The 10,000-nt window shown below is 52.4% G+C and overlaps 1 protein-coding gene across 2 annotated transcripts in view; it reads right to left on the minus strand.

Annotated features, from left to right (window-relative positions):
- hdac4 (histone deacetylase 4) overlaps positions 1 to 10,000 on the minus strand; it is a 156,826-nt gene that overhangs the window by 99,903 nt on the left and 46,923 nt on the right. The window lies entirely within an intron of this gene.

Consider the following 10,000-nt stretch of genomic DNA (forward strand, 5'->3'; position numbering starts at 1 on the left):
TTTTTAACAGTTTTAGAAAAGCATTTGGCTTGCACTAGGTGTTAGGAGTTAACTGCATGAGATGCAATAAAAGAACCCGAATGTGCTGGAAAGGGAATGTGTTTGTGGGTGACTGTATACAGTCAGTGTGTGTTTACACCAGGCTTGTGGATTAATGTGTGTACTTGTGCGTCTGTGTGTGTGATGGAGAGAGAGTGCGTGAGTATTGAGATGTGAGGAGTCCAGACGGCCAGGCGGTGGCAGATGGCAGAAAGATGACACCAGGGCCTGATGGGCTGGAGCAGGAGAGGCCCGTCTGTCTGTGTGTCAGGAGCCGGGTTACCGCCGCCCCCCTCGTCGCCCGCGCCGCTCCGAGTCCAGCACGCCCGCTCCAGATCGCACCGTGGAGCGCAGTCCTACTACACGCAGACCCACTCCAGATCGCACTATGGAGCACAGTCCTACTACACGCAGACCCACTCCAGATCTCACTATGGAGCACAGTCCTACTACACGCAGACCCACTCCAGATCTCACTATGGAGCGCAGTCCAGCACGCCTGCTCCAGATCTCACTATGGAGCACAGTCCAGCACGCCCGCTCCAGATCTCACTGTAGAGCACAGTCCAGCACGCCCGCTCCAGATCTCACTGTGGAGCACAGTCCTACTACACGCAGACCCGCTCCAGATCTCACTGTGGAGCACAGTCCAACTACACGCAGACCCACTCACGATCGCACTGTGGAGCACAGTTCTGCACACGCATCTTCCCAAATGTTCCTGCGTGGGATGTGGGCTGTGATGAGCATCACCACGCCATAGCAACACTCCTCACTGAGATAGCATTTGTGTCAGATGTGTAGCCAACATGGAGCATCAACCACTGACAATGTGGACTACAAGTGGTGCAAACACAACACTGTTACTACACCAAATGACCGACAGATAGAAAGAGAAAGAGAGAAAAAAAGAGAGAGAGATGGAGGGGGGGGGTGAGAAGAGGGGCCGGACGGCACCAAGGGCAGTACTGCTATCAAGCCAGCAGAGAGCTGAGAGAGGGGAGGGAGAATGGGGAGGGGGAGTCAGTGCTGGGAAGTCCAGAGGAAGTGAAGGCCGGGGGCCGGGGTAAGATGGTGTAGACAGCCTTGAGAGGAGGAACGACGGCAAACAAGCAGCAGGACGCTGAGGAACAGTCCAGTCTCGGTGAGCAATAGAAGTCAGGTGAGGGAGAAAAAGAGGGGTGGGGGGGTGGGGGGGAGCATCTGGCCTCACATCAACCCAGAGGCTGTCAGCTTGAGAGTTGATTTGAAGACGACGCAGAGACAGCTTCTAATAAGGCACTGACGCATAGACATAGAGGTACAGGCCGCTTGAGGAGAACCTGGGGCGGCAGAGGTGGGAGTGGAGGGCGGGTGGTATTTAGAGGGCACTGGCCTCAGAGTCCTGCTTTCATTACTGCCGCAAAGCTGCCTCAACCTTTGACCTCTACACACACACACACAACCCAATCACCAAGCAGGCTTAAGAGCTTTGCCCTCCAGTAGCCTCTCACAATGCCAGTGTGGCTCACCACTGCACCAACACACACACACACACACACACACACACACACACACACACACACACACACACACACACACACACACACACACACACACACACACACACACACACACACACACACACACACACACACACACACACACACACACACACACACACACACACACACACACACACAAACGGGGCAGAGATAGAGCAGTGCTTTATATGGCAATACCAATAAACCACTGTGCTTCTGTTTGTATGAATAAATTCACCTCATATAAATGAGACACATTTCTCTTCTGACTGTAAACCACCTCCTTGCATTGGCATTGTCCATCACGCTTAAGTCATTTCGATATTAAATTAATTAATTATTTAATTCAAGAGGCACGTGTGTGTGTGTGTAGGTGGGGGTGGGGGGTGGGGGGGGGGTTGACAGACAGAGAGAGAGTGGGGCAGCCACGCTTGTGTTTTCATAGAGCAGTAAAAATAGCCCTCTAGCCTTGGGATACGAGCCACTGAACCATAACAAAGCCCATCACAACATGTTTACAGTGCAGAAGAGGCTTTGAAGGCAGTGAGAGCAGACGAGAAAAGAGGGAGAAACTAAAGGCGGGCAGGAGAGCTAAAGGGAGAGGCCTTATCAGCCCCTGGAAGATGGCATCTGTGCCTGCGCCAGCGCTGACCGCTGGGGTCTCTGTGGAGAAGAGCTGCACCCTAAGGGCACTTTACGGGTGGAAATGACTGAAGTTTGGGGCTCCAGGGTTGGCTGGAGTAGTGTAGTGGGAAAGAGACTATAGAAATGCTGCAGCTCAAACCGCTTCACCTAACTCCACCCGACCAACCAACCTCACACACATGTACACGTGTGTGTATACACACACACACACACACACACACACACACACACACACACACACACACACACACACACACACAGGGAGAGGAGGCAGACTGATGACTAGGCAATCCAGGGGGTCTCATTTTGCCAGTGACCACACCAACCACAGCTTTCAGCAGACTTTATTAGGAGACGCTAAATCAATCGCCAGCCAGAGGCTGCTGCGGGAGACCAGACGCGGCAGACTGGCCAATCAGACGAGGGCGAGGACTCATCCAGGCCCCACCTGTGCCGCAGGGGGTTGCGGAGTGGCGCTGCAGCAACAGAGACAGCGGGCTAGCTACAGGGCGAGAGTGTCAGGGACATACAGCGATATTAAGGTCAGTATTCAGCAAAGAGGAGGAGGAGGAGGAGGAGGAGGAGGCTGAAACAGCCGGCCCTAAAAATAGCAGCTGCAGGCTGCTGGTGACAGGTCTCTTTGAGGTCACCTTGCCCTGGTTGCCTGGGAGGTGATGGACACTGCGAGGAGGCACAGCAGTCTCTCTCTCTACCGCTTTCTCCTCTCCCTCTCTCTCTCTCTTCATGTGGACCCAATAAAACGTAGCAGAGCCTGGTCAGAGTGAGTGAGAGAGAGGGAGGGAGAAAGGGGAAGAGAGGGATGGAGGTGGGTGAAGAGAGTGAATAAGAGGTAAAGAAAGTGACAAAGGCATTGAGGACAGAGAGGGAGGGAGAGAGGGGAAGAGAGAGAGATAGAGATAGAGATAGAGAGATAGAGAGATAGAGAGATAGATAGATAGATAGATAGAGAAAGAGAGAAAGAGAGAAAGAGAGAAAAGAGAGAGCGCACATCAAAAACAAAGCAGGTAGGAAAAGGGACGGGGGCATGGAGACATACAGGAGCAGCCAGCTAGAGTGTTCTGACTGAAATGGAGGGAGCGAGATGTCCATCAGCGGCCGCATTAGCTGCGGAGACGCGCTTTTCACGATGACCGCCAGCCACCCTGCTAATGGGCAGTAAGAGACTGTGGCTGCCGCCGCTGGACCTCTCGCTCCTCTCAGAGCGCATTATGTCCAAACCCATCTATAGCTGCTGCACTCTCCTACCAAAACATGTAGATTAAAACACCGACAGAAGAAAAAAAACAACACATATTGATTTACCTTCGCGGCTCATAGCCACTCTGACGGTAAACTGTGCAAATCGAACGTTCATTACGAGGCACTTTTAAGACTACAACAATGCCCCTCTCAGAACAAATGCACTCTTTGAGGGCAATGGAGATGGATTGGCCTGACATGGGCAGATAGGTGCACCGGTGCTCAAGAGCCTGCCTGAGTGTGCGCTGGATGGCGCAGCCACACAAACCCGTGCCCAGACCAATGAGATGCCCGAATGCCCGGTGCCAATGGCAACTGTGGGCACACTGCATGGCGCAGGGAGCCTGTGTGTGCCAAGTGGCCAATGATTGTGTGTGTGTGTGTGTGTGTGTGTGTGTGTGTGTGTGTGTGTGTGTGTGTGTGTGTGTGTGGGAGATGAGGAGATATGCACTGGCAGGAAATAAGGTGTAGAGAAAGGGAGGTGTCTGAGGGGATAGAGTCTCCTGCCAGCAGTCCTCACTCCTTCTGATAATGACACACACACATACACACACACACACACACACACACACACACACACACAGCCGGGTCCTGGCGACAGCCGCCTCCTCCAGCCTACCTCCATTTACACCTGCTGCCCCCCTCGGCTCCCACCTCCTGTCTCGCCACCAGAGCTGCAAGACAGTGCAAGACACAACCAGCCTGTGATCCCCCAGACAGCACCAGAAAACACACACACACACACACACACACACACAGTACACACACACACAGACACATCATCCTCAGACCCAGTCTCATTCCACTCACCATTAAGCTGCTTTCAAAACCCATCTGAACCACCACAGATGAGCCACGCAACAAAGGTCTACATTTAACAACCCTAAATCTGCTGGAGTCCACTGGAGACCCTTCATAAGCACTAGCCACGGTCAGGCTTTAAAACAGGAGGCTCTCCACACTGACCAGGGCGCCCCTCTCCAGCGGCGAGGCAAAGGGGCTAACATACTGCCGCCTCCCACTGCCCTTCAGCATCAAGACCACCACACACACACACACACACACACACAGACACACACACACACACACACACCCCAGAGAGGCCTATTGCCGTCAGGGCAGTAAGCAGACACCAGCCATTTCCAGCAGCCCAACAGATGGGGGGACGAGGGGGAAAAAGGATCCCCCAGAAACACAAGAAGGCCTTGTGTAAAAAAGGGAAAGAAAAAAAGGAAAACAGGAGAGGAGAGCTTTAACGGTCCCCTAGGGATGGACGGCTATGGCCCGCAAATGACCAGAGGAGCGCGAGCAGGAGAGGAGAGGAGATGTGGGGAGAGGGGGAGCAGGAGAGAGGGAGAGGGGTCCAGACGGTCAGGGTCTCTCTGCTTGGTTCAGGCATCCATCAGTCAGCTCCTCTGAGGGCCAGTGGGCCAGTTAACACATCCACTCAGCCAGGAGGACAAGGCTCGTGCTGAGCCCCCCCCCCCCTCCCCCCCGACTCTCAGGAACATATGGCACCATAACACCCACCCTCACACACACACACACAAACACAGCACACAGATTCAACACACACACACACACACACACACACCACGAACACTCTGCCCCCCTCCTCTCACACACACATACACACACACGCGTACGTGCCATCTCGGTGAGTGAGTGGAGGGGTCGGCGGGGTGTTAGCGGATGTGACAAATGTGAAGACAAGAGCTGACAGGCTGCCACTGGTTGGAGCGAGGGACACAGAGACACAGCGCTCAAACACTCATACACAGAGAGCAGGGGAGCCAGGGAGAGGAAGATGGGGGGGGGGGGGGAGAGGGAGAGAGAGAGGGGGGGGAGAGAGAGGGCGATGTTACACATGTTAAATGGCGATCTTAAAGAGTAGCTATTAACGGCACAGTAGGAAGCATTAGCGCCACAGCACCCCCCCCCCCCCTCCCTCCTGTCACTGTGATGGGGAGCCACACGTTCCTCTCCACCAGCAGCCCTTCACTTATGCAACAGAGCCACCACAAGGGCCCGGCTCCACTTGGCATCTCTGGGTTATCATCATTGAGAGCAGCGGCACTGAGTTAGGACTGCTGTGTGTGTGTGTGGCAGAGAGAGAGAGAGAAAGAGAGAGAGAGAGAGAGAGAGAGAGAGAGAGAGAGAGAGAAAGAGAGAGAGAGTACATGTTCTCTTGGGTGTGCTGCTGCTGATGACTAAGGCCATCATCGATGTGCTGTTGGATGCTTGATCTTTCCATGCTTCTTGCGACTAGTAAGTGCACTCTGATTGGTGATTGTGACCTAAATGAGGCTCATTCAAATCGACGGGCGGCTGATGGGAAAGGGATCCAAACAGCCTGGACAAATCCCATGCCTGTTGGGCAAGGGCTCAGTACAACCTCTTACTGATAGTCTTCCCATTCACAGCACCACACGACAACAGCTCATCACATCAATATCTATGTATGAGTATACAAAAGGCTTTGCAGTGTGTAGAGCAATTTCACAGGCTGTCTGTGTGTGTGTGTTGGGGGGGGGGGGTCTGTTTTGAGTTGTAATGAGCACTGTTGCAGGGAGTAGTGATGTGAAGTTAAGGCCTTGAAACCACTAGAGGGCCTCTGTGAAGCCTGGAGAAAGTCTCAACCTGTGTAGACAGATCTGATACTGAGAGAACCAAACACCACACAACACCACACAACACCACACAACACAACACACAACACAACACAACACCTGTAGTAGGCTGCCTGAATGTTCTCAAGGAAGAAAAACATTTCAGTTCCTCTGAGAATCAGACACACTACCTCCATCACTCCGAGAGTCACAAGGCCACTCCTGTACACTCAGCATTCGAGTAACACCTCATGGAATTCTGAGCACAGCGTAATACAGCCAGGCGACATCTGTGTCCAGACATATTTACACAACAGCTCATTAAAGATGAAAAGAAGTTATACATATGCTTTCCCGGTCAAGAGTAAGTCCGGATTAGGGTTATGGACAAAAAAATAGCTTATCTGCAAACAATCCAAAGAACCTAATCTTAGTGGTAAGAGCGTACTCCAGTTAGGCTGTAGCCTTTCAGGGTCCAGGAAAAAAGAAGTATGATGCAAAATTGCATCATCCGGATGAGAGCAAACATCACAAATTGTGTAAGTAATACACAATTATACGTTTACTTATTAGTTTGTTTTGGAGGGTGCAGCCATGAATAGTAATTAGTGATGTGGTAGAATGTGTGTGTGTGTGTGTGTGTGTGTGTGTGGGGTGGACACTCGCCTCGTGACAGGCAGTAATAAGGCTTCGTCCTGTTTATCTCCATCTTCCCATTAGGATGTAAACACTGCGTCAGCAGTCTCCCATCAAAGGGCCTGCCGACTGGCCATCAGTGCTGTCAATCAGCCAAAGTGGGAATGGTTGTCCCTCAGTCCCCCCCCCCCCCCCCCCCCACACAAACACACACCTCAACCCCCAAGCACCATCAGTCCTCTGCCCGGTTGGAGTCCTAGGAGAGTGATGACACCACTCCCCCACACTAACAGCAGTGCCCGCTGGGAAACATCCACGCCATCGAGCTGCGCTTAAGCTCGCCTCCGCCGGGACCACAGAAAACAGGCTGATAAACACGCCCGCAGAGACAGCGGCGTCGGGAGGGGAGGGGAGGAGATGGAGAGATGGGACCGAGTGTGCATGTGTGTGTGTGTGTAGCTGTGTGTGTCGGTGTTTGTGTGCGCGTGTGTGTGTGTGTGTGTATTTATGTGTGTGGTGGCCGTAGATATACTTGAGGGCCTAATGAAATCAGTTACATGCACCCATCTCCCCTCCCACGCCAGCTGGGAGAGCAGAGGATAAACAAACAGAGGGGGCCTTTGTCTGGCTAAGTCGCCCACTAATCGCAGGGCTCTCCTCCTCTAATGACCGCTTACTGCAAATTCACCTGATGGGAGGCGGGGGGGGGGGGGCTAGAGATCACACAGAGGGCAACCCACTCAAAGAGTTAAGGTATGTGAAGCCTTCATGTGTGGTCACGCAGCACACACAAACCAAGCCAAGCCGAGGGAGGGAGGGAGGGAAGGAGGGAGGAGGAAGCAGTAGTGCTTTTCCTGGAACCCTGAGTCATGGAGAGGCAGCCGGCTGGTCATGGCTTGGGTGTAGAACTGTGTGTGTGTGTGTGTGGAGGGTGCGTGTACATGTGTGTGTGTGTGTTGGTCACAAGGGCTGCAGAGGAAGGGTGGGAGACATACTGTACCTCCCGCTGTTCCAGGTGTCTTAATGTAGAGTCAGTGGCTCAGGTATGCACTGAGTAATGGACCAGTTTCACAGTCATCCTTAAGTGTGTGTGTGTGTGTGTGTGTGTGTGTGTGTGTGTGTGTGTGTGTGTGTGAAGTCAAAAGGGAGTAAAAGGGAAAATAATGACAGGACCTATGATCTGCAGTTCAAGTGGAATCTGCTGAATAAGGCCTGATAGCTAGAGCCATCAGGACAAGCAGAAGGAGGGGGAGGGAGAGGGAGAGGGAGAGGGAGAACTGTAGGAACTCCTGGGAAACTGAGAAACTGAGAAACAACAGGAAAAGTAGTGGCGTCCTTATTGGCCTGCAGTCAAACTCTTGAGAGGTGTGTTTCTGAAATGGCTCACACCAATACCAGACACCCTTACTGCTTGAAGTTCAGTTTAGTTTGCTTTGTTTGCTTTAAAAGGAGCCGAGAAATCTATGCAGGGAAATGTGCAAAACTCTCACACTAACAGTCAGATACAAACACAATACACAAAGGAAATTAAAAAACAGACAAAACCAGAAATGAAATTCCAGAACAGGGGGGCTGTAACAACTACAGTAGCCACCAAACAAGTAGACATGCACATCAACAAAACAGTCTAAACAGGCTAAAAAACCAAAACATACAACTCCTCCCATAATAATGTTGGGCAGGCGATCCACCGTCCCCCATTTTAAGAGGCCAAATCTGAGGCCTGTGACGTGTCTGCCTGAGCAGAGCACATGTAGGACCAGAGGAGGGATAGAGCCCAGCTGGGCCGGACATCTAGGTGCTGACACTCAGCATCAGGGTTCACTTGGTTTCTTAAGCAGTCTCGCATCAACTAGAGAGGCTGTGGACTGTGGACTTTCAGAGGACAAACCGAGAGAGAAAGACCGCTAGAGAGAGAGAGACCGAGACAGATGATAACAGACAGAAGAGAACACCCAAGAGGAAGACCACCGAACCCCACAGCTCACCGACAAAGACCCAAGCTGCAGACACCCTGCACCACCAGCTAAAATTAGGCGTCCTCACCTCTCAAATCTCTCACCTAACCTATTTCAGAACAGACTGCACTGAAAGCCAGCTGCTTGGTAAACACAGAAACAAGGCTGGGTGGCTGGGACACTCTGAGGCAGCCAGAGCACACTCTCTCTCCCTCTGCTGTCCTAGCCTTGCCTCTGGGCTGATGCGCCAACGTGGATCAGCCAGGGCACACCCCGTCCTCAGTACACAAACTCACTGTGGCGCCTCTCCCCTACAGGTGTGTTTGCTGGCGCTGCCAAACACACAGCAGCTGGAGGGGCAGACCAGAGTGGGGATGTCCGTCATTGCCTGTGACAACCAATGGCCCCTGAGCGCACCACACACACAGATTATTCTTCTCACACACACACACACACACACACACACCTCCTGTTGGTGCTTTCTGCTCGTCTGTCCACAGCTCCATATCCTGCGTGTGCTGCGGCTGATATGTCAGCAGCCAACTCTCAACCCTGCGCTCTAATTGGACAAAATCATCACTCACTGCAGACACACACACACACACACACACACACACTGTTCCAGCTTGGCCTTTCTATTGGCCCCACAGCCGTCCTTATGGGGGGAAATGACAGCGATGTGTAGCACTGCCCTCTCTCCCTCAGTGTGAGAGCTGCCCACTGCCCAGCGTGGAGCGCACACAAACGCGCAGGTCTGCGGTCTGCTCAGCCCAGCACCAGGTGCAGCACGATTTCATGTCGCCCCTTCAGGATGCTGCTGCTGGAGAAATCAATCCGGCTCCGTGTTATCAGTGGGCGGGTACACCTCTGTGTTTGTGCTGTGCGTCTGTCTGCCTGCCTGTCTGAGGTCTGAGCTCGGGGTGTGTGTGTGTGTGTGTGTGTGTGTGTGTGTGTGTGTGTGTGTGATGGATGACTCAAAGGCTTCAGGCATCAACCTTCCCCTTTACACATACTCAAGGCACGCAAGCAAAAAAATGCACACTCACCCTCTCTCTGGTTCACAGTGGCATAGCAGCCTTTCTGCATGACTTAATCTCATTTGATAATGCACGCAGTACACACATCTAACACACAACTGCTCAAGGCCCTCGGATCACCCCTAGACATCTATATCATAGTGGTTAGACAACAGGATGGCAAGTAAGGACAATTGTGAAAAGGAACCACATCAATAAAATAATACCGAGGGTTAGAGGGGGACAGAGCAGATTTCAAAAACCTGTCTTGATAGAACAAGCTTTCACAGCTCTCAACAAAAGGAGTTCTAGTT

The sequence above is a fragment of the Alosa pseudoharengus genome, unplaced genomic scaffold (genome assembly GCF_046254945.1).
Source record: "Alosa pseudoharengus isolate Yale_2024_CS ecotype anadromous, Long Island Sound unplaced genomic scaffold, YU_APseudo_1.1 YU_APseudo_1.1_scf_3, whole genome shotgun sequence".
NCBI classification, from domain to species: domain Eukaryota; kingdom Metazoa; phylum Chordata; class Actinopteri; order Clupeiformes; family Clupeidae; genus Alosa; species Alosa pseudoharengus.